The sequence below is a fragment of the Strongylocentrotus purpuratus genome, unplaced genomic scaffold (assembly GCF_000002235.5).
Source record: "Strongylocentrotus purpuratus isolate Spur 01 unplaced genomic scaffold, Spur_5.0 spur5_scaffold_19, whole genome shotgun sequence".
Taxonomy (NCBI): domain Eukaryota; kingdom Metazoa; phylum Echinodermata; class Echinoidea; order Camarodonta; family Strongylocentrotidae; genus Strongylocentrotus; species Strongylocentrotus purpuratus.
The window spans coordinates 19,188,240-19,214,477 of record NW_022145604.1 but is presented as its reverse complement, the minus strand read 5'-3'; the positions used below and the strand labels follow the sequence as shown (position 1 = coordinate 19,214,477).

At 37.7% G+C, this 26,238-nt stretch overlaps 1 protein-coding gene across 1 annotated transcript in view; it reads left to right on the top strand.

Annotated features, from left to right (window-relative positions):
* Window positions 1–881: 881 nt before the first annotated feature.
* LOC373364 (integrin beta-C subunit) overlaps window positions 882–26,238 on the top strand; it is a gene marked incomplete at its 5' end in the record, with an annotated part of 58,815 nt that continues 33,458 nt past the window's right edge. Inside the window, 1 exon segment of the mRNA NM_214565.1 lies at window positions 882–956.

The following is a 26,238-nucleotide window of genomic DNA, read 5'->3' as shown; positions in this document are numbered from 1 at the left end:
AATAAAGATTTATTTTCACCTTGTCATAGGAGGGAGTGTTATTGCCTTCCGGGTATTCGACTTGAATGAACTTGAACAAGCACTAGAATCAGCTGGAGAAACTATTAAAACGGCCTTCGCTCACGCTCGGAGTAAACGTGGCAATTCAATAGAAACTACATTTGAGACAGCACTTGAAACCACTTGAAAATAGCATGTCAAAAATGACATATAGTTATTCTTTTTTAAATTACTATTCCATTCTAGTCTGTCTAGATGATGCTCTTGATCTATGGTGATGTTGATGGGGGGGGGGGGGTGGGTCGCACCTCTCGAGAATTTCAAAGTTACTAATGTCGGGACAAATGGCACCTCTTATTCGAAGTTTTCTATTTCAGTAGCGGTTCTTTTTTAAAGGGGGTGGGGCGGCTCAATTTCTCAAGCTCCCCCCCCCCAAACGTGTCCATTACAATTTTTGTTTTGTTTAAATGCACATCTAGAAAATTAATTCAAGAACTTCAAGACCATCTAAGTTCCTCAAAGCTATCCCCCAAACAGAGAAAGAAGAAGAAATTAAATAAGAAATCCTCGTGAACTGTACGCTTGCTATATTTGTAATTTTCCAAAACATATTGTTCAGAATTTGTGGTCATAATAAAGTGTTCCGACATTTGCTTCCTGGCTTTGCTTTATGCATGCTTTTATAGATTGTTTTTTTCAAACAGAAGTCACCACCCCTGGACTAAATTGTTTCCAATACGCCGATGCCTACAAGGATATGTTTTCATATTGAGTTATTCTCATTGCCTCGATCTCGTGTTATACACACCTTTCATATTAATGAATCTTCTGATCTCAAGCCAACATGCTTTAATTGGGATCTGGTTTTGATTTTCTTTAATAGGATTATTGACGTGGGGAGGACCACTGACGTCGAGATTCACTGAGCTGTCAGACGGACCCTACCTTCACACACGGTAAGCTAAAGTATTGAATTGTCAATGATTACTATAGCCTGCCCTGGCCTGGGTTCACCCTTTAGGGGGGGGGGGGGGTGGGTAGTTTGATCATTCATGGGGGAAGGGGGCACTGTTCCCAACTACTTGGATTAATAACGAATCGCACGAAAAAAAGGGAAAAAAAACATTACATACATGTCAAGCAGCTATCGGTATGCCCATGTCTCCAGAAATGTATTAGTATTCAGAGCGCAACTTGTTTCACCTGAATGTCTATAACATAAAATACGTGCAAACAAAGGTACTGCTGTTTAGATTAAGTTTACGTTATGTATCAAGTTCGTGTTGCCAAATGAGGAAGTTGAAGGCAATGGAAAACAAGGATAAGATATTAAGATATTTTATATCCGTGAGAATGGCAGTTAGGATAAGTACACTGCCGATGGGTTCAATTTCATTGGAAATATATCATTTCCTCGTCAGTTTAATCGAGTTGATTTCTTGCTGACTATTCATGTAATTGGTATCATGAACATTGAACAATGGCCAAGGTGGATCGAGAGTTTGTGGGGCACTCACTGGACGAAATGTGAATTAAGAAGGCTTTTTGATAAGGGTGAATTTTGAGGGCGAATATTGGAGGGTCGTTTCACTTTCCTTCATGTTTCCTTCGTACTTGTTTTAAGAGGAGGGTGTGAGAGGAGGTCGTTAATCTCATCTCATCATGTTCCCAACCACCTTCACTTCTTTGTGTGTGCGTGTGTGTGTCTCTCCCCCTCTCTCCCTCTCTCCCCACTCTCTCACTCTCTCACTCTCTCTCTCTCTCTCTCTCTCTCTCTCTCTCTCTTTCTCATCTAGGCCCCACTTCTCACTCCCTTCCATTTTTGTCTTCTGTTTCTCTTGATTCCCTTTATCTCTCTCTCTTTTTTTTTTAGGGGGGGGGGGGTGTCTTTACTTTGTCATTTGATCGGGGGACACATGCCTCGGTCCCCCCCATACATACGCCGATGATCATGCGCTTCTAATCGACCGCTCCGTGGTATATTGTCGAGGATTAGTGATTTAATTGGTTGACCTAGTTTACTAAACAGTAGATCTGTTTGTAACGTTAGAAATTTACAGACAAACAATCAATATTTGTATCCATCTTCTATGTAAAAGCAATTTTAATTATAAGAGTAGTTTTTTATGATTATTTGTTGTTCTTTATCTTTTTCTATCTCCCAATTTATTCAGTTATTTATAAAAATAAACACCTGTATTCTGATCTCGTCGTTACGTTGGTATTCTACAAAATTAGAAAAGTAAGAATTAGCCTATAATATTATAATCAACTTCATGTTCCTTGCAATTCGTTCACAAAGCAGTAATATCATGCGACATTGATATTTGACGAGTTATTGTACATTTCAAAACAATGCTTATTCATTTGACAGCGGATCGGGGGGGGGGGGGGTTATTTATACAATATTAGTTTTATCGGACTTACGCCTATCTCCTTCGGCCAGATAATCATTGATCCATCGATGTGTCGTAAGACTAGTTATGTAGCATGATAAGGCCAAATAAAAAAAAAAAACATGTTTAGCGTCCTGCCTTTTTGAAAAATAGGAAGGAGGAGGCCCTTTTTTTTCTTTTTCAAAATGGCCGCTCGGTTAATTTTCCCTGACAATCGGGCTATTTTTCAAGATGGCCGCCGGCTTTATTTTTTTTTCTGAAAGAAAATCAGAAATAGATCATTTTAGCAGTATGTTTTTCATGTTGTTTTTTTCTTTAAACAAAAATAAATAAATAATATTAACATTTTAAACAATTTTTTTAAATTTTTTGTTTTAAGGAAGCGGCCCCCAAAAGGAAGCGGGCGGGGACGCTAAACATGTATATTTTTTTAAGTGGCTTAACAACCTAAATTTTAATCAAATTAGTGTTTATTTTAATAATAATTTCAAAAGTATATTGCTGTATGATATCCTTCTCACTATCATATCAATGTTTTAGACCCGTTTGTACAACTTTTACATTTTGCAGGTATTTTACCGGCAAACGAAAACCGTGCAATCAATTTTCATTCCTTCACATGTCGTAGCTCAGATTAAATTGGCGCGTGTCGAAACGATAAGAAATGGGGTGACACCGAAATGAAAATACAGTATGCACTCTGACGTATACATTGGTTGATAAACCGAACGGTACTCGCAGACGACAGATGACGTGTTGAGAAATTTGTGTATTTTTTATGGCGGGATCCTGGTCCCGTGGGGCACAATTGACCGCGACATGACCCGGCTGAGGTCAAACAGGTATTGTTGACTGGACGTCTTGGGTCTTTTCTGAGCCAGATTGAATGTGGGGTTCCATGATAATGACACCGGCAGTGTTTATGAAGCAGGTAAATTTTAGCGGGGTTACTTTATACCCCTGTCAAAGAAGTTGCCCCATGTCCCCTTTCACCCCCCCCCCCCCCCGAATGCGCTGCTAGCTACCTGAAAATTGTATAGTTTTATTTCATCAAGGAGATGGGAGAGATTGGAAGCATTTTTATGGGTCGAGATAAACAAAACAAGGGTAAGGTTATACAATACTTTATATTTTGTTAGGCCTATACCATTATTGTTGTATAGTAGGTCTATTTTACCAGTTTATGAGTTTCTGTGACCACTCATTGTTGACATAACCTTGACAAAATCTTGACCGCTAATGATTTTGATGTAGGCCTGTGCCTTCTTGTAGCAGACTATTATATTAAAGTGCAATATATCATTACAGAATATGAAAGAAAAGAATCAGCGATTTAATCCGATGACCTCCCTTAAAATCAGGTCTGGGCACTATGTTAGCCCATGGTTAGCCTATATGTTTTGTCGTTAATCAAAAGACCGTATTGAGGTAACTTGTAAAAACGATATCCAGCCCCATACGGATTATGGAGGATGCTCATTTCGCCCTGCGCAAAACAAAATAAGAAGAAAAAAATTAAATAATAAAGACGAGCATTTCGCTAATTGATTGATTGTCGGAATTATTAGGGTTTCATTCATAGGATATTGATATCACTCTGCGAAAAGCGAAAACAACAACAAGGAAAAAATGAAAGTACATACAATAACTTCGCTATTTGATTGATTGTTGGTATGACGGCTGGTCAAATATCCTTCCATTTGACAACAATTAAAATGTGATGACAGAGCTCTAGAACAGGTTTACCATTCCAAACTGTCTAACAAGGTGAATTTGAACGTGTGTGTTCTATGGCGGAGTAGGTTTTGGGATAAGGGTAATGACGGGCAATAACCTCCTCATTACAATATTCTGACTTTTTCCTCTCATGGTATCTAATGGTTTAATGAAATATTAACATCTAGTTTTGCTGAATAAAGAATGTAAATTTCAACCACAAATTATGAGTCACAGATCATTTCTGTCTAAATAATGGTCCTTAGTAGGGACTTATTGTTATTTGCTGAAGGTTCATGCAAGGAAAACCAAGCATATGCAATGCACATGTGGGACCGAGCTGTAACTGTTTCCTCGTTACGCTCTGCCACTGATGAAACGAATAAAATGTGAGCGAAATGATCGCACTTGAGAGTTCCATTTTGGATTAATAATTCAGCGATATGAGGAGGTAAGCCCCTGCAGTGGGAATTCAACCATGAAGGGAGCGTTTTAATTATTAAACGAAAATGAGGAATAAAATGTGTGCATCGGTGCACATTATGCGCTTAGGATGAAATATCTAGCAGGACTGACTATGCGCTAGTATAGACTTTTTTTTGGGGGGGGGGGGGGCTAGGCAAGAAACTAGTGCAAGTATTTGCAATTGAGAACAATAACGATTCTTATTTAAACTGGGTTTTCGAGAAATAAAGCAAAACAAAAACATGGCTTCCCAGTTCCCACTTGCTTTTCCGCAGGTGATCAGGTTTCTTCTATTTTTGTTTTCCCCACCAAAGCCATCAAACTTGCTAATGTTATCTGCCATTTTACCACGCAATAAGGACTTTACAGTAATATTCCGTCTGATAAATCACCGGATATCATCGGAGAATGAAAAGTGACGGGCGCGAACGTGAACGCACAAATCCTGGTCTGTCGTGTGCATGACATTTAATCAATGGGCTGCATGTCCATAGGAGAAAGTACGAAAGCTGAATGCAAAGCATGGTGCTACGAGGAGCGTGTTCACACGAATATTTAAGTTTATTAAGTTTAAGATACAAAATTAGTAATGATCTTATGCATTGGCGTAGCTACTGCGAAATTATCGACGGGGGGGGGGGGGGGGGGCTAAACCCCCCATTTATCGGGCTGTCCACCGGAATGAAAGATGAATACAGACCTTCGGCCTGCTATAAGAGCGTCTCCACATGAATATTAATTTTTCATTGAAAACTTGATGCAGTTGCGTATTAAGGGCACGGGGGCAGGGGCACATGGTTTAGTTATAGTTTACACCCTTTCTCTTTCAGTTAAATTTAATTTTATGAAAAATTCCTTTTATCTGGTACAAGCAATGGTACGAAACATGGTATTCAATTTACATTTAGTCAAGTTTGATTTAGGTTTCGGACAAACAAACAAATTTAAGTCGATAAATTTATTTATTGTTTCTATAATTTGATACTAAATATAATAGAATAGGACTTTTATTAAGTATAGAAAAGTAAATCATCATTATCATGCGTCTATGGTACAGTCTGAACCCACCGCGTTCGACTCGGTCGATTCACCCATAACAAATCATACTTGACACGCGCGCCAATTTATTTTAGAGCCTGAATCTGGAATTCATTGCCAAAACAATAAGGGACAATAACTCTTCCCAGCATGCAATACACGCCTAATGCACCCTTGAAATTGAAGCTAGCCGCATCATGTTTGCGGTAGATGCATGTAATGTTCACTCCTTATTTGGACTTTATTACGTTTTGGTTGATGTTGTTTATTTCACAACATTCTTTTATTACGCATGTCAGCGTGGTTCGGATGTTGGCCTCTAACTTTTCCTTGCAAATTTAGATGAAATTGCAATAATGTATACAATGGTGAGGGGTGGGGAGGGGCGTCTAGAAGTGATCCTGTATGCCTTTCCACATTTCCCCCTCCCATTCCCTCGCCATACCCTTTCTTTATCTCCCCCTCTCTCACTCTATTTTTTTTTTTTGGGGGGGGGGGGCGAGTGACAAGTGCCACTGGATAGACATTCTTTTACTCGTCATCATTTGTATATCCTCATTACGTTTTGGACTGAATGGACCCCTATGAAAGACTGCACTCGTTCCACCCTACAAGCGGTAAATAGATCAATATCAAATCTTGCTTGTAATAAAATGCCATTTAAACATTCACCCATTATAACATTCACACCGTAAGAAGATGATCCGCGATACATCCTAGTGTGCGTTTTTGGGTCTTGCCACTAGATATGTACATATCGTACCCTCACTATCGAACCCCACTATACGAAAGTGATTTGCGGGATGTCGCGTTTATCGGCTCTTCACGATTCAAAATAAAAGCCTTGTGTCTGCGCAGCTGTTTGCGCCTTTTGACCCGGAAGCAGACTGTTTCTCGGAGGTCAACTACACACACACTGCTTGTAAACACATGGCGCGCGCTAGCCTCCGAACCGGAATTAACCTGGGTGGTCCATTATGTGGGTTAAAAAGCTTATCATCTCTCAAAACGTGCTTCTGGCTGTATGTACATTCAAAACACACCTTTTGCGTAGATATGCCCATATCTAAAGACCTTTAAAAATATCACCTTCTAAATTGCCTGAAAGACGTTGAGAATGATTCTAGCCGAAATGTGGTCAATAAACCACCCAAGTGGTTTAAAAGATGCAATGCTGAAAAGGGCGCCATGCTTGAACCGGTCTCATTATTTGGCACAAGGCATAGCTAACTAAGCATGCCTAGAAAAGATAAATTAGTACTTGTTCTGGTCAAACCTAAGTATGAAGAAGACAGATTGCCTACAAATTGAAGGCCAAGATAAATCATGATTAATATTCCTCTATGTCATGTCTCTTCATAACCTTCTTGGAGCATTACAAACTCCCTTCACTTGTTAATTGTGAGAAATTTTCTTTGTGATGGATTTTTGTGTTTTGTTGTGCTGCCTCGTCTGAGAATATCAGATCAGAGATTCTCTAAACTCTGTCCCTGATCAGATTATGACAGGAAGAAAATACAGCCTCGATGTAATGATTGTAATTATATAAGTGGGTCTTATTAACCCATGGGTAGTCACATCAGTATTCAGTATCTATCAGTATGAGGGCCATACAATTACTTTACCCCAGTATTACCAGGTACCCATTTACACCTTGGTAGAGAGGAACAAAGCACCTTGTCCAATGATGTAAGCAACGAGAGAATTCGAACCTAGAACCTGTCGTACGAGAGTCAAGAGCCTTCAACAACATACCACAATGCTTACACTGTTTCATGATTGTTTCGAACGAAAATGTGTCTGTAATGAAGTTCCTTGCCTCGGCATAATTATTAGAAAAATATGAGAAGTGTAATATTATTCAAATCATTTACCTTTGAGGGCTATGAACCGTTACGTAAATCCGATGCTACCCCTCTCCCATTAGACTTTCTTGCGACGCCCTTGCCATCACAAAAAAAAAATGAATCGAAACCCGGTTCTGGAGCCTCTATACCTGTCGAGTGGCAAAGCACTTTTCGTGCAATAATAGGTTTTTCGCAAACAACATACTTCTAGGATATACGATTTATTTAGATGCTCATTTTGTCTTTATTGAAAGAGGACACTCGAAATGAATTGAAAGTCTGCAGAGAAGTGGTCGGTGAACAAAACAAAATGGTATTGCAGTTTGGGCTTTAATAATAACCCTCTTATATCTACCATCAAGATTCGTCCTAGCTATTCAAAATGAAATTGAAAGAGCTTCAAGTGTGCGATGAACATAGTCGAGACTGGAATGAGATTTATATTGAAAGTCTTCAGCTATAGAACGAAGGAGGCAGAATCGACGTCACAATATCTGGTAAAGGTTATAGGAATACAGGTATACAGGTTAATAGAGATTGCCGTTTATAAACAATTTATCATAATTATGTTTGAATCCATTCTTCATTTCAATACGGAAACACCCACCCTGTTTTAGGTTCCAATACATGTATGTTAACATTTTATTTTAATATGTATGATTATAATAAACTCATTAAAAAGATATGAGGACAAGAAAATCAGTTTGGAAAGGAAATGCTAGGTTAAATAAATACCACATCACGTGTTATGTTCCATCTTCGATCATGTGTTCTAAAGCATCAACGATGTTATTCTCTGACGAAAACTTAGAGGAATCCAATTAGTTTTAGGCGATACACATGAATTGATTTTGAAGTTTTACACAAAAAAATACCATGGTAATATTAGTCTAAGCTACTCATGTATAAGTTATATATCGAAGTGAACTTTGTATCTACTCAGGATTGGGTTTCTCTCTGCTCTTCTTTGATTGCCATCTCATTTAATCTGAATCCCCGCTCTGATTTGAGCACACTAACTCTCTATAAAGATGATGAACCGGATCCTAATCAAATGATTGGTTGAGAGCGTACACATGACCAGGCATTTTTTTTTTGCCTAACCCGTAATTGTACTAATGACCGTTCATTAGTAATACTTATGACCGGTCATTAAGTAAAATCATGTTATAAAAAATAATTTTGTAAAACAAATAATACACATCATTTTGTTCGGCTATCGCCTCGGGCGTGTTAGACTGTTCCAAAGGTACCCTGTGTGGGCATTTCTCACTAATGCCCCATGTGTATTATTTGTATATTAATAACAATCCGAATAACCAGAACGGATGCACTCAACAAAATATTCATCAAATCTCCCCCATTTTCCCTTTCTTTAATTATTTATTCCGTTAAGCGGTGTCTGAACTATCAAAGAAATATAGTAACAGGACTCTTTCATTTAACATTTTCTTCATGCATATTTATAATTATTTAAGCATCCTTTGATATAGGCTAGGCGTAATATGTCATGTTATTTTATTTCACAAGACGCAGTAGGGTTTTTCGTTTAAAAAAAAGATATGTAATGAATTGCAAATAAAAATCTTTGCAATTTTCAGTACGACCAGCTTACGAACTGCGGAATTTGCTCAAATCAGAAATTAAAAAAACAATATCAGAACATGAATTCTACAGACCCGACCGCTATGACGTTGTTTCATAATGTTATGTAGCAGTGAAAAAGAAGTATATCTTGTTGCAAATGTTGTGCTTTGCATTAAACAATTTTAAATATGATAAATCTCGAATGTCATAATCGTGTGTTCTTGAGTGTGGAAACAGCTTATGCATTTCTTAAACCATGTTAACCACAGACACGAGTTTACAAAAAAGCGGGTTGCATTTACAACGCGATCGCATTACAATTTTTCACCACAGAAAATACGATTATCCACTTCTTTCTAATGAAAAACGATGAGTGTCTCTCTCACCTTCCGATTTCATGAGTTATATGTGTAAATCTTCGGTGACTCACCGCGTCCAAATCATTTAAATTCTCACCAATATTTCGGTTTCTCATCTGCAGACGACCCCGGTGCCACTTTCTCTTTTTTCTCGCGCGCTTTTCCCCCTCTCGGCAATCGACCAACAACCTCGTCTCGAAATCAATATCGCGTTTAGGATTCATAACAAATCTGTTTACTCGTACTCCAATAATATTCGCGTTTCGGGAATGTTTGAGGTATGATGACTTATCCAAATTTACTTTGTATTTTCATGATATTGAAGAAGAGAGGCCCGAAGCTCCATAACAACATTTCCCCAAGGACTGTTAATTTTCAGACGACCATATTATGGATACGATCATAGGAAGGGGAAAGGGAATAAATAAAGAGGAGATTTATTTGTATGCTCCATGGCGCGTTATTAACATGCATTTTGTAAATTGAAAGTTACCTTAGCTTCTTCGGGAATGTGCACTAAATTTGATTTATTTTATGGCACCCCATGAATACTAAAAGATCTTTTTTTCTGCATTTTCATTGTGTTTTTTCCCCTCGATATTCGTATTCTTTTGTTGCTCGGCAGAATTTCTTTTTTATTGTTACCTTCATGAGGTTCATAATAAAACTGAACATTGACTTTATATATAAAATAGTGAGTCTATCCAATTTCATGGCTCATATAAATGATCAAAGAAACAAACACGCAATAGCGGCATTCAAACAAACCAGATTTGATTGATTTGGATCGGGGATATAAAAGACACAATGGAAAGCGAGAATGAAAACTAAAAAGTAACATGGATGTAAAAAAAATGAAAAAAATATGGAACAATGAATACTGCGAAATTACTTTACAGTATAAGACACAGTAAAAATGCATAGATTCTAAGATAGACACTGAGTCCAGGCATTGAGGGGCATTTTCATAATGGGGGGGGGGGGGGGGGGGGTATACCAATCTTAATATAGAATAAATGTAATTAACAAGGCCAAACAGCCATGTGATGGGGCGTCCCTTGTGCGCCTTTAGCTACGCCACTGGTGAAAGAAAAGAACAACGAATGTTTCCCTGCTTATTAGGAAATACGAATTATTTTTTTTCTGAAATGAAAATGTAGACTATGATGTAAAAACTAAAAAAGAAATACAGAAATGTTACGAATCATGGAAAATTGGTATCACAAGATTGCCGACATGATTTTTTAATATGTTTTAATTCTATTGATTTTAATTCACCATATTATTTTACAATTCATCAACTATTTTGAGCATGCCGACCGAGAAGCCCCTCAAATAAAAAAACTTCCCGGATCATCCCGATATCGTTATGATGGTTAGTGCGAAGTGAAATGCAAATCAAACGATGAATCATCCAGTCTATGGCCCATTCATCCATCTTCTTCATGCTCCCATCTTACTTCTTTCTTGTCTCGTAAGAGGAATAAATCTTATCTTACCTCCTGTTCCATCGGATAGCAGGGTCTTTGCTCACTGTCGGGATTATTGGGCGGGACGTGGAGTGATCACTATTCATGTCGCGCACAACCACAGTTGTTGGCGGGTATCCTTAAAAACAAAGGAAAGCAAAGAGATTCCGTCGAAAAGAGGAGGTTCCCTATACTGATGAGAGAAGTGGATGTCACTGTAGTAGAAGATTACGAAGGTAATACTTTAGAACGAGACTTTTTGTACGGATTTAGGAGAGATGCCGCCGTTTTCCTCGTGATTTCCTGTGGATATTACAAAATCCCAGGAATGAGACATGCAGGACCTGAACAGAAAGGATTTTCTGGCTTATAGTGTCGACTCCACTTGTCCAAAAGCCGCAACTTACTCCCAAATCGGTCTCCTAAACGGAAATTCAGGTGGGAAAAGGGTATTGGATATCGATGTTGCAGCTTACTAATTTATGCTAAGAAGCCTTCAGGAGCGGTTTCTCTCTGATTTTGGGCATGTCGGGTACGTTTTTATCAAAACTTGAGGAGACCAATTTGGGAAAGGTTTATAATTTGACAAATCCAATTTATCTTCTCCCATACGTTACTGAATACATCTACGATCATTTTAGTGTTTTACTAGGGCTCCGATCAAACCAGATATCAAGCAACATCATCATTTTTGTGTCAGTCTATGTTCATAACACCAAAATACTTTGTAATGTGGGGGACACCAAATGCTCTCTTCTAATATTTGTTTCTTTTGTTCTGGTCTCTTCACAAGTTCATAGGCACCTTTCAAATGGCAGGAATACAAGTTGGCGGGGAAAACTGCACCCAGATTAATCCTGGCAGTGTTGCCATCTTTAATGATGTCATCCAGATGAGGTGATGGGGAATCGTAACTAGAGACATTAAGGGAAACATTAAGAGTTACAGGCTGTAACTTCATCCTAATGATACCGATGCATTCAACTCACGTATGCTTTAATGCACTTTGGGATGCTCGTTCGTCTCTGTATCTCCCTAACATTGTTTGTATTGGAGAATATTTTACTGCACCCGTTCTACTTTTGCTTCAGTCTCTTCAATTTTAGTGCTCCATTTTGTCTTATATGGATGCCAGAACATGCAGCTAATAGCATTGAGTCAAGTGGTAGCCAAATATTTCTCCATTTCACCGTCAATGAATATGGTTAACCGAATTTTCTAACCCACGTATATATAATTATACTGTTATATCTGCTGCACAGATAATGCTCTACTAATACGACAATAAAAGTTCCGATTTCTGTCTTATAAACTGCAAATAAGTCAAGGTGTACAATGAGTTTCTGCAAGCGTTACAGTGTGTGAAAGAGAGCCATAATTATGTTCAAAATTGGTATTGAGGTGTTGCTTTTATGTTGCTTTCTTATTTCGTTTCGTTCCGCTTTGTTTCGCTTTATTTCGTTTTGTCTTTTGTTGGTTTTATACGTGACTTCTTTTTAACTCCTGCTCTTTCTCCCTCTGAATTTTCTAGTCGAGCTCTTATTGAGATTTCCATCCACGGTACGTGTACTCGGTCAAGTAAACCTCAGTGATCCCTTGTATATTTTGCACTGATTTGCTCTAGCGAAACCATGAATGTAGCACCTCACAGATGAGATGACAGAATGTTACATCCAATTACCAATGAAAGGATGCATTCCTAAAGGGGTTGTGTTACACGGGATGGCGGATGATGCGAGAGGGAGGGAGGGATGAGGGTTTCTAGTAGATGGCAAACTCGTCTTCTTTGAGGGGATCGAAAGTGAGTCATTCTGTCGATGCGTTAAACTGGCACTTGAATAATTGACAGACTGGGTCTGGGGTTGGATTACGCGCTGGAATGCTGTCGTCCCACGGAGAATGGAACCGTTATTTGATAGGATGAATGAGGAGTGGGGGGGGGGGGGGTGATGATGATGTAATTCCTCTTCTATCTTTCAAAAAAGTATGTAACTATGGCAATACGGTTATCATTCATCTTCGGATAAAGTTTGTGATTCAGCATATGAGTGGGCAATACCTTAATTTCTGCGTTGCGATTTCCCCTCAATGATTTTCTATTCCACACCAATCTGAAGATAACCTGTCACACGCCAAATGAGGCTTGGTCTGGAACTCGGTCAATTCGTTATTCTTCTTTTTAAAAGACAGTCCGTGGTACAGCATATAGTTTTCCCTGTAAAAGAGCAAAACCCTTTCCCCTCCTTGGTCCCCTCCCCCTTTAGGATACCCTAATACGCCTCCGTGATGAGTATGAATAGCAACGTGATGAGAATATGATCACTTGGTATAGTGATGCATTCCTTTTCAGTGATCTGAAGCGAAAACTCCAGTAATCTCTGAACCCAATGTGGTGTATTATATTATAGGGCGTAGCCGCCGTTTGCACCTCTATTAGTCTCTGTTATTTATCTGCCTCTTCTTTTCCAGTCGAATCTTTTTTTCGATATCCCTGTATGCTCACCTATACCCATCTCATATACATTCCAAATTATGTCGTTTTGGTGTTGTCTCGTATTTTCAAGCTTTATCAAATCACTAATTATTTTAGTACTATATTCATGATAGTCTATGGGCTTTAAAGGGAATATGATATGTGAATTTTACTCTGGTACACGATATTTTAAGCCCCAAATTCGCCAAAATGTGGTGGCAAAATTTCATTTAAATTGTATCATTATGTGAAAGAGGATGTCACACTTCTGCAAAGATTTCCAACAAAAATGAGTTTGAAAACAAATATCGACAAACGAATATATAATTTGGGTTTTCTGTTGTACGCAGAAAACCCAAATTGTGTATTCTTTCATCAATATTCGAAAGAAAGACACTCGAGAATAGGTTTTGCTCATATTAATTGCCATGTATAAACTTCAATTTTGTAAATTCATGCAAAATTCCTTTTATACAAGGCAAAATTAATACATCCAGGTTATGATATTGTTATTAGTTATTCATTAATATTAATGAATATTAACAATCAATATTACTCGTTAGAAAGACTCATAATGCGCTCGTTATGAGAGCATTATAGTACTATTGAACAATGTATTATGTAGCTATTGTACGCAAAATGGCATTTAACTAGCGTAGTGACTAATTCTCCGTGCAATATATAATCCAACCCCATTTACTGGAAAAGCGATCGTTCTTGGGTCAATTATATGTATGCTTTGTGCACGAGAGATTAATAATTTCTTCTCATTATGATCGGGTCTTTAGCCTTTCCTGCGGGCCGGGGAAATTGATTACGTCACAATGCGTTCATATCGCCCTTAGATAGCCTGTGCTGAGCTTTGTTCGCTGGCGCCAAGTGTGTACAATGCCATAGGCGATGTAATGTACTACTATAGTATACGGATAATCTTGTATTAACTGTGTGTGTATATAGGGTATCTCTTCTTTCTTTAGTATCCTCTGTATTTAAAGCTCGGAGCTATTTAGTCTTATTTTACGGTCCTTGTATTATTAATCGTTCAAATTATTATTCAGTGACCCACATTTTTGCCCCATTGTGATACCACATAAAGATAATTGCTACTGTTTCAAATCAAATCATGTTTTCATTCAGCTCGTTATTATCATTTGATCACAATTATGTCGTAGTTTCATTTATTATTGCTTCTCAGATCTGAATCTTATTCTAATAATACGTGGTATAAGTCTATTATGAAATGCATCTAATCATATCGTGAAGGTATTTTGTAAACCATTGCAGTAAAGACAGTTATTCTCCCCTTTTAAAGATATAGAATAAAAAGGAATACTGTTGATTAAACAATAAACTAATGAACGAATGAATAAATATAAAAATAGAAAGTTAGAAACAATGAGTGAGTTTATGATGAATGAATGGATAAATAAAATTAATAATTAATAAATGGAAAAAATCAGGAAGTATATATGATAAATGAATAAATTGAAAAAAGGGGATTATCTAGTATTTATACTTTCGTTTTCGCTCCACAACATTTGATCATATCATTTTGAACACTTTTATTTCATGTTTTGTGGAAATAAATTCAATTCAAATGAATAAGTAAATACATAAATAAAGACATACGTGAAAAACGCATGGGAGTTAATACAATGCTGTGCTCATAACTAAGCAAGGCTATATTCACGACTAATTCGCCGGCGGTAATGAGGTCCATTAATAATTTAACCCGGTCAGCGAGCCATCAGCTGGTATGACCTTGTCCGTGGATAAGCGAGGGTTTATTAATTATCATGAACTCTTTGCACTGCCACGGACGCCATAAAAGGTATGATTTCAGCGTATTGTCTAACCTGTCTATAATTATCTTAGGCTAAAATGTCCATTTTATTTACTTATTGTGAAGTTTGTTAATCTCGGTGCACTCTCTGCAATGCACTATATGACAAATAAGAATGTCGACTGTTTTCGCGCGTTGCCTTTGTAAGAAATCTATCATTTTAATCTTAGGCTAAAGTGAATGTTTGTTTATTATGACGAGCTTATTGCTCACTGCAACTGGGTCCAAACAAGGAATGCGTTTTATTGCGCTGTCGTTTTATAGAAATCTATCCGATTTTTGTCTTTAGCTAAAACGGAGGTTTATTAATTATGATGCACTCATTCCGCTGCAACTAAGGCCAAATGTTAGCGTACATTGTCTTTTATGAGATATCTGTCTGTCTGTTGGACCACAATTTACATTACCATTTTTGATGCTCTCTCTCTCTCTCTCTCTCTCCTTTTTTTCTCGAATAATATATAGAAAGAAAACAATACTGGTAACTTGTCTGTTGTTACCTGTGACTAAAATAACAGTTATGTATTATTATGTGCTCATTGCACTGCAAAGGAGCCCAATCAAGTTGTTTAATATTTTCGCGCGGCTTCTTGTATCAAAACTATGTTCTCTTCTGTTCCGTTGTAATAATAATGATAGTAATAATAAAATGGTGCTTCCCCATTTCTTTTCTGTTCATCTAATAATTGTAAGCATCCATTAATCTAATGTCTCATCCGTTTTACCCCAGCTTTTAAACCTTGTATTGATTCTATTCCGCACAAGAAGTGTGTCATTTTAATTATCAGGGGGATGTTCTTGGGGCTCATTAAACCTCCACTAGTTTGCAGGGTCTGGTAATTTTAGATTGTGTTATATATGCTGGTAGTGTCATATTAAAAGGATAACCATATTTCAGATTTGACAGGCGTTATTTGTAAACAGAAAGTTATTGTAACAACATACTCCATTATATTGTGCGTATACTTTTTTTATTTACTGGTTTAATGTTACAAATTATTTTCATGGCGATCTTAAAAATAACACGGATAAGGTTATATTGTCAATTCTGCCTTGCAATTGACTTAGCTTTCCCCTTGGGATTTAAGATAGGCCTAATTATCTTTTGCCTAAGTATGTATGAATTGATAGTGTGTAGTTAGCACATTTATTTTTACAATGTTTTTGTAATATGATTGCAAAAACTTCTTAGAAATCAAATTAAGGATCACTTTCCAATTGTCTTTATAAATCATATTCAGATGATTTTACACCTCATTGTAATGTTCGCCCAATTCAGAAGATGATGGAGAAGACTATCTACTAATGGCGCCATGGCTGAAGGATTCTTGGATTGTTGGAATTGCCTGAGGTTGGTTTCTCGAGAGTCTTTGCTATCGTGTTAGAATTTAAACCCAGAGAGCATATTCATGGCACTGGAATGCATTGGGTTCATGCACTCAGCTATGGCGTCATTATTGCTAAAGCAACCACCCCGTTGGGAAACCTCATTTTTGCGCAAATGCTTGAAAGCTTCCCTGACTGTTCATTACCCCCCGTTTCGGGCCCTTCTCTAAATCACAACACCGCTTCGCCAGCACTCTGCGGCTCCCTAGAAAATTGCAGCAACTGCTTACTTTTCTTATTTAGATAGTTGGGAGTTAATAAATGCCTGCTTTTAGCTGGATGGGAGCCCTTCGCTAAGAGTAAGTAATTGAAGCACGAAGATGCGTTTCATACCCAGAGGTTGTTGGAAAAACCCTTACCCCTGTCCCATGACTCACGCTATCTTATAGGCTTGTTCGCAGGTGTTTTATTGGTCTCGACAATAATTGATCGGCTGCTCTATATATTATTGCTTGACTATTATGGTACAGGGTACATTATAAGTGGCAGTATTTCCGCCGGTATATCCCTTCCTGGTCGCACTTACGTTCGTACTGAAATTCATAAATCGCAGTAATACTTTTTTTTCGGGAGGGGTTAGGGGGGTATTCTAGACTAAATTTAAGTAGAACCTATTTATAATGGATAACAACTCACGATATATGCTAAAACTAAATACCTGCATGTGATCACCTATCTTTTACAGTTTTAATAAGAATGACTATTTGTATGGGTCCAAAGTTTAGAAGGACGATAAATTTTAAATGGCGGATCTATATAGGGCGATACGGGGGTACATGCCCCTCGTCAAAATTTAATTATGAAGGAATTACGTGATATTTGTGTTGTTATTGCTGCTTGTCACAAAATGTTTTTACTAGCAAGACATCTGAAAATGGGATAACCCTTGTTTCCCCCTCCCACTTACTCAGACATTGTTTGGACATGCCCCTTTATCCTGCATCCGCCTCTGATTCACCGCTATTTCATATCCAAGGAACTCAGGACTCGAAATGATTGATGCTTCCCTTTAAAATGATATCAAATGACCTCACTCGCTTCGAATGCAAACGGATTATATGATGTCGACCACCAATAGAGCGACTGGGTACTGAGTCTATGTTTAGATGAGTGTGTAATGCTGTCACTTTTAGATGCTGTCACCCTCATACTCACTGCGATCAGAGGCAGAGCAATAGGATACGCTACCGGACAAGCAAGGGAACGGACTTTATGTCTATGTATATGACACTATCTCGTAGTTGGACGATCTACCGTAGATCGTAACTTTATTTTGGAATTTAAGCATTCAAGCAGGTACGTGATTTTGAATCGTGATATTTGTGGCGTCGGTGATGTTTTCTTTTCCTTTGCTGTCATTAAAAGCCGAGTGGAGCTTGCATGAGTGAAGAAGTCAAACTATAAGATAAGAGGTTTCATGGATAACATGAGTAGTATGCAAGTATCTAGGCTAACTATGCAATATATTTATGATATGTTTGTAAGTTCGTTTGTTTGTTTGTGTTCTATTTCTGTTGCTGAAGATTAAAAAAAAATATATATATAATGAATAGTTTCAGAAGTCATCATGATACCTTGTGGTGTAGGCTTATCCAAAGCTAAATATTCTGAATAGATAACATATTACTATTCATATGCTTTTTTTTCTATTACTGAAAATGAAACTGGTTTATGAAGAATCAGGAATATCTTTCACTAAAAGTAGCGCTATATGACGCAAACATTCTGTGTGTATAATATTTACATGTCTTTTTTTTTCTTAGAAGTTATATTTTAATGTGTGTTTCTTACTGGGAAGGAAAGGATACTTAGTTGAAAGTACCAGCAACCCGGCTTAGAATGAACACGGTAAACCGATAGAGACGAGCGAATTAAGCAGGCTTGCTGAGGCGACAAAAGATCCCTCGCGAGCGAACGACCTTTTCGGCAAAACTCGCGTGCTGCCGCGAAGAAAAGCATGTTCCTCCTGATTGTGTGCGATGGGATTTGGAAGGAGTAGTGACGTAGGGTGCATCCAGCCTCTGAGGGGGACACCGGTTTCAGGAGTGGTGGTGGTGGGGGAGGGGCCCAACCGTGATCATTTTTCGTCCACCACAATTGCAACAAAATCAGGAAAATGAGGAAATGCAATTCCAATACCACATTGTCATGATTGAATTTCCATGTTCGGATAATCTTATTATCATGTTTGCAAATTTCAATAGGTAACTCCCACAATTTTTTGGGTGGATTATTTCCCTCTCCCTTTCCCATTATTTTGCCATTCGATGGTGGGGGAAGGGGCAAGTGCCCGTCCTTGCTTCCTAGAGCTACGCCACTGGTTAATGGAGGAACATAACATGACAAAGCAACTTATGAGACTGAGTGATGGAGCGATTGTTCAACGAAGAAGTGTGTTTAATTATGGTTAAATGGTATCAGGTGTTTCAAAAACGTGCTCCTTGCATGCGAAAAACATCATTGGCACTTTGCATGGAGGATGCCTTTTCAGGAATTAGGAATATATTTCTCGAGGCTTTGTTGGTCTGCTGCTTTGATAGTAGTTCAATTTCAAGAAAGCAATTATTTTCTTTTCTTGATTAAAGATGGCGCCGGCGCTGTTACTATAGTTACATTAATCTGGAGCTTTCGTGGTTTTGTCATAATTATGCCTATATTTTTTGGTAACGGATAATGAAATGACTTTGGATCGTTCAGTCTTGGTGTTATTCAGTTTTGATTTACGGTTTTGATTTCCCTTTTCCCCTATTCCTCAATCCTCTCCCCTCTTTTCTATCTACATATATCCATTTTGTCACTTAGCACTCTCCGCAAGCTTACTCTGAATCCTCCCGTAGGTACACTGTCTCTTTGCATTGCTATTCACATTCTATGCTACATTAACACACAGTTCATACCTAGCAAATCTGATAGCCTTGCCCAGCATATCTCTTTGAGAATAACACATTCCCCCTCCCTGCCCCAGCATATCTCTTAGTGGATCGCATCTTACCTCCTTGCTCTGGCATATTTTCTTGGAGGATAACCGTGGAAGGCTGTCGCGAAAGTGAGAGATAATTCTTTGTGGCTTGAGGTGTCAGAACATTACTCCTTGCTTTAAATCACACCCTTTTCATCTTAGTCTGATTTCTCAGACCCTGTGAAAACTCTGAATCACGCCTTGATTTATATGCCCCTAATCTGATCTCAAAGATCCTATCGTTTTTGTACAACCTACTTACGGTTATACGAAACTTGCTCCTGCAACAATATTGCTCCGCTTAATTTCCCCACACTATATAACCGAATTTTTACCCGGGATCCTATATTATACCATGGAGATTATCTCCATGATTATACCCGACCCTAACCCTTACCTCAACCTAACCTAAAACACAATTGGAACCTATATCTTTCATGAAATAAATCCTGGAATTATTGTCCAAATGTCGGATCTGCACCCTCCCCCTATACTTTTCTTCGCAGATTTTTCGGAGAGACAGATCTACAGACAGATTTGTTTAATACTAGACACACAAAAAACACTACATATAATATCACTCATCTCGTTCATGTATAATATATAAGTATCGTTGAAAAGTTTATATTCAGCAAAGGAAAACTTCGTTGTTGTATTTTTGGATTACTAATTACTAGGGTGTCATGAATTCAATGAATTGCAGACTAGACCTCTCAGAGTGAGAGAGAGAGAGAGAGAGAGAGAGAGAGAGAGAGAGAGTAGTGCACGTCAGGCACAAACTTCACACGTGAACAATTTGTGATCCGTTTTGTTTGGTGCTCTATCCAATTTTACAAGATGACGCTGGGTCGAAAGTGTGAACTCATTGTAGAAGAAGAATTGATAGAAGAAGTGTGATTCATAATTTTTTTATTTTGATTCATCATTTTTTATTTTGATTCATCTAGCAAGGTTATATTCAGTCTTTAATGAATAATTCGTCTTGTGTTGTTCGCGGACAATAAATAATTTTTCCACGAACAATTCCCGCCGAGAGTACATACATAAATGAAATTGGCTCGATGAAATTGAAATCACATATATTTGTTATTGAATAGAATATTTCAAAGAACACGTCGAGAGGAGGAGCGATTTTGTCAATGAAAGATAGAATTGAATTTTCCACTAGGAAAACGCTAGACATTCTCTTTACGTGAATTCATTACAAACATTCATTAAAAAGAGGAGAAAGGGAGCGTATAGACAAAATGCACATCGTCATAACTTCATCGATGTATTTGAGTTGAAAAATAAAATATCAAGACATCTAATAAGATGGGAAATATCTTTTTAAAACACAACAAAAATGTGTGCATTGTGAAAGATGTGAGCGATGTTTTTTGTTCTTTTTCGACGAAACGTTTGTCTAAACCTGATATGAACCTAGTGTTTAAAAATAATTCCCAAATACTGATTAAATGTTGATTAAATACATACGATGTTGCATGTATATAAGAATTTTACTGCCAATACCTACATTGGAACCTCGTCAATGGTCATTTATGATTTGTCATGTTTCATTTATTTTTTCCGGAGGGGCGGAGGTACAAGATAAATATTGGGAAAATAAAAATTGTGAGCTGTATTGTGATTTAATATTTATTATTAATATGACTCCTAGTGCCGTATGATATTCATGACATCGTTATGATATCAACAATTGTCTCTAAACTTTCAGCTGATGCATTTTATGACAGTCTGGTTCATCAGCTGCTTCGTGTACTGTGCGAAAACGAAATACCGGTTAAATTTTATGAAATCGTCGCCGCTCCATCAAAATTGGCTGATGCCATTTTCCGACGGCGCTTAGCAGGGCGTGCATTATTAAAGGGAAATCGAACGAGGCATGTTTATTTTTCCAATAACGCTCGGCTTACCAGTCAAATATCATCCACAGTCTGTTTGGAGCCAGAAGGTGTTATCTCATATTTTTAACACAATAGTTGAGCCCTTTTGGCTCTGAACAGACGCACTGGTCACCCCGTAGCGCACGGGAAAGGGATTTGAAGGGATTTGCTCGATTGGCGTTTAGACTTTGGAGGCATATTTAACGTGATTCAATTGAAGGGCGGGATGGGGATGCAAAGCAGTACATGAATTCGATAGATGACCGATGGAAGATGCTATTAAAATATTTAAATGGTATGCGAGTGATTTGTAAGGAATATTTTTTAAAGGAATGATATAAAAGCAATTTATCATTCATTTCATTGTTTTACACTATTTTGTCTTCAACGTGGAGCAACAAAATGAGTAGGAGAAAGTGCTGCGTACAATGACCGTTCCACTTATACTGTTACTTGTTTATTATAGGGATAGAAATAGAAATCTACAGATGTGCAACTAGACACTGGTTTGTTGTCATGGTTGTGTATCTCGTAAAGTAACGTATATATTTTCCACATAATTTTGTTACATGATAATTAGATAGCCATATATTTAAACAGAAAATTAAGGATGTCCAAAAACCTCATAGAATTTGTTGATGAGTACTGAGTATATATAGGATACATCTGAAAATTGTTCACTGACATAGTTGAAACAAGACTATCTATGCCTTGGTGCTATAATGGTCAGAATTGTGGCAATTACGTAATTTAACCTCTGTCGTATACGTACAGACAAAACAGTGGCGGATCCAGGGGGGGGGCCCCGGGGCCCGGGCCCCCCCCCCTTGAGAAAAAAATCATGTAAAATCACGTGATTTTTACGATTTTTGGGGTTTGGGCCCCCCCCCTGGCGCTCAAGGGGGGGTGCAAATTGAATTTTTTTTGAGGATCAAAAAAAAAAAATGTGCTCACTACCCCCCCCCCCCCCCCCCCCCCCCCCCCCCCCCCCCCCCCCCCCACTGAGCGAATTTTTGGCCGGCGCGTTTTTCAAATTTTCGGGAGCAAAAAAAAAAAAAAAAAAAAAAAAAAATTGTGCTCTGTACCCCCCCCCCCCCCCACTGAGCGACTTTTCGGCGGGTGCGATTTTCAAATTTTCGGGAGCAAAAAAAAAAAAAGTTGGGCCCCTCCCCTAAGAAATCCTGGATCCGCGCCTGAGACAAATAGAAAGAAAATTAACTGGCGGAATTAAGTATTCGTAATGAGAGACTGTGAGAGGGTATGACTTAAACATTCTAGTTCCACCATCACACTCGATGTAGGTTATGGCATCCTCATCCTTTAACGTTCATTACCAGCTAATGAAAAAGACTTGGGATGATGAGATTCTTTGGTTGCCTGGAGAATGTTTGCCTATGCCTCTTATGAACCCAACGGCGAGGATGAAACCCTCTTGACAAAATTAAATATTAAACCGGGTTTGTGTGCGATGTGGCGACGGAGTGGGGCTGTTCTTTCCTTCCGTACAGACAATGGAGGCGTAGCCACAAGTGACATGGGTGCGCGTGCCCCTCTTTCCACCCCCAAGTTAAAAAAAAAGAAGAAAGAAAGACAGACAGACGTGCAGATAATACAGAGACATATATATTATATATAGAGAGAGAGAGAGAGAATGTGGAGGAGTAGAGGGAGACAAGGGAGAAAGGATACAAAGAAAGAGAAATGTATGAAGAACAAGAATAGAGCATACGACGCCATCCCCCCTCCAAGTCAAATTGCAGGGAGGGGGGTAGGGGTTCAATAAATTTTGTCGAGAGAAAAAGACGTGGTTTAATGGCGTTATGTGGAAGAAAGTGTCTTTCACAAAGTTTTTTCTTCTTCTTCATAGCTATCCGGTCGCGCCCCCCCCCCCCCCCCAAATGATAAGGAAAAGATAAGACGGTGGTGATACATTGCATTCATGCCTACAAGCCCTATTAATAATTCACGATCATTGAGAGTGAGATCTTGGCTTGAAGGTGTAGAAAGAAACCTCAATAGAATTTCCAAAATCATACTCCCTCTTATCCCCTCAAAGTAGCTTCGACGTCACTCGATATCACTTATTGAATTGCTGGATATATGGCTTGAAGCGAATTTCACACTTGACTTGAGAAAATAACAGCTTTAGTTGATCGTACCAACATTGCGTCTAGCCGTTATGTATTTTTAAAAATCTTTTTATTTGTTGCTTATTATTGTTATTGGCGACTGTCTATGCAATTAATTTAGATATGCGATCTCGGCTTGTTTTTTGCTCTACAAGAAGAAAAAAAATCATTAATCAGGGATTGAATTAAAATGTTCCGCGCTCTCTCTCTCCCTCTCTCTCGTTTCTTTCTGTCTTATTATTTTTTCCTGTGAAATGTATTGACTAGATTGAAAAGCTGTTAGAAACGACAGGAAAGATATTTAAAACAACCTGCACCCGATAACATGGTAATATTCTTTAAATTGACGCTTTTATTATGGTCATAGGCTGATCCATTTGAGTTAGTTCCATGCAACGATTTTCTAGATAATGAAATTTAATTCGCACGTACCCATATCTTTCCGTTTGTCTCTGTCTCTGTTGGTCATGAAGTAATGATTCAGTTAATGATTAAGACCCAGTGTACGCATTGTATATGAAATGAATTTGCCTTTCACATATGTTTGATATGTAGAAAACGAAATACATTTCTATCATTCCGTTTTACTGAGTAGCCTCATTTCTTAGAACGCGCTTCGTCATTGATACAGTTTTGTTTACACAAGGTAGAAATGCCATCTTAATTATCTGTACAGCTGATTCATAAATTATTTTCTGTATCATCATGATCATGTGAATCAGTTTCGGTATAGTTTACATACACAGGAGAGTAGAACTCTTACCCACTTGACCCTCATGCATGCATGGCATATGATTCATGCACAGCTATAGCCCTAGTCACTGGTAATTAAGATGGATCATAAGAATGTAACAGGGTAATATTATTGTCATAGCACATGCACACATCACGGATCTTGATATATATTTCTTGCTGGTATACTTTTGATTGATGTGTATTTTTGTATCGCATATATTTATAGATAATAATTGGTCAGAAGGCTTTGGAAATTGTAGGAATATACTCCTCCATGTTTTTTTTAGGCCACTGCCCGTTGTAATGCCATTGATATACTTTAATACAGGAGAGGGTCGGGTGAGAAGGGGGCGCAGGTGCTACATCCTACTTGGCCCCCCCCGCTCCCCCCCCCCCCCCAAAAAAAAAAAAGAAATGCTGAACACCTACTTGTGTAAACATTTGTAGGGGCGATAACCCTTTTCAAATTTCCTCTTTAGATTCTAGAGGTGATTGTGCATTATTTTACGAAAAATTGTGATCGCTTTATTTTTTCTTTTTCTATGTATTGCACCCAGGCCTGATTACACCCCCCCCCCCCACCCACACACATACACTCCTCGATAAAGCATCCCGGATCTGCAATTTAGTTACTAGTTTACAGATGGGTATCAACATCACATAACACATTGATTCTATGTAAATTCCAAGCGTTAAGGAATTACCTTTCCAGAGAATTTTCTATTTTGAATATTATAAACATTCTAATAAAAAAAAAAATCGTAATGACATATTATATAACAAATATGTGGTACTTTATAACATTTGAGTTTCCTATCAACCATTCATGAAAACTATGAAAAATTTGATTTTATATTTTATTACGGAACGATATTAAAGGTAATGTCTTGGTCATTCCATAACAAAGCTATTTGAATTTGAATATTTTATTATTTTTATAAATATTTTATCGAAAACTCAACTGTTGTGAAAGTTCCTCATATAAGTTTATTTAGTTTAAATGTCACATCATTAATTTGTCGATTTTTATTACAATGTCTATTAATTATTAATATTCTTTTTTTCTTCAAATTTGACAATTCTCCGGAGATAACATTCCCTAAAACTTGAAATGGACCTATCTATAGGTAGCCTGTCTATGGCAGAGACACATGATACATTTGTTTATGAATATTAGGTTACCGGAAGCTGGAGATGAAAGTTCATGATATAAAATACATGATACAAGTCAATATTCCCGGTCGTGGGCGTTGAAGACTAAGGGCTGATTTTTATGTCAATGTCTTTCTACAAATTTGTAACATGGTTATTATTATTATGCTTTGATAAATTCATTAAATCTATTTTTTAAGTTGAATATTCCTGTAATTATATTCATGACACAATCCACGATCTTGGTGTAAATGGATTTTGTATATGGGATTTATCAGTTATAATTATTCTTTCGATTGCAATACTGGTATTTTTCATTGGTTGATAGTACATTTTCATTCTTGATTTCATGGCTAAAGAGAAGAAATTGTCCGAAAAGTTATTGAGTTTTGAATGTCTATAATTTTGTTTCAAATCATCTAAGGATAGTCATGCGTACCTTCAGTTAAACAAATTATGGCGTCAAACGCCAATATAGCGCAACAAAATAATACGAGACAGGTCCCCCCCCCCCCCCCCCCCCCCAAAAAAAAAAAAAAAAAAAAAAAAAAATTAAAAAAAAATCCCTTTGGATCATATACGTGGTATATTTTGTTCTGAATCAAAAGGCATCGAGCTCAACCATCACGGTAGGGGAAATTGTTATTAAATGGGTGAAAAACCACAATCCTTTCAATTTCTAAGTACATGAAACATCTACAAGGTAAAGCTGATGATGATTATGACTATAATTGGCGCTAGAGTTTACTTTTAATCTTGAAATCATCTTTAAATAAGGAGAGATCTACATATTAATGT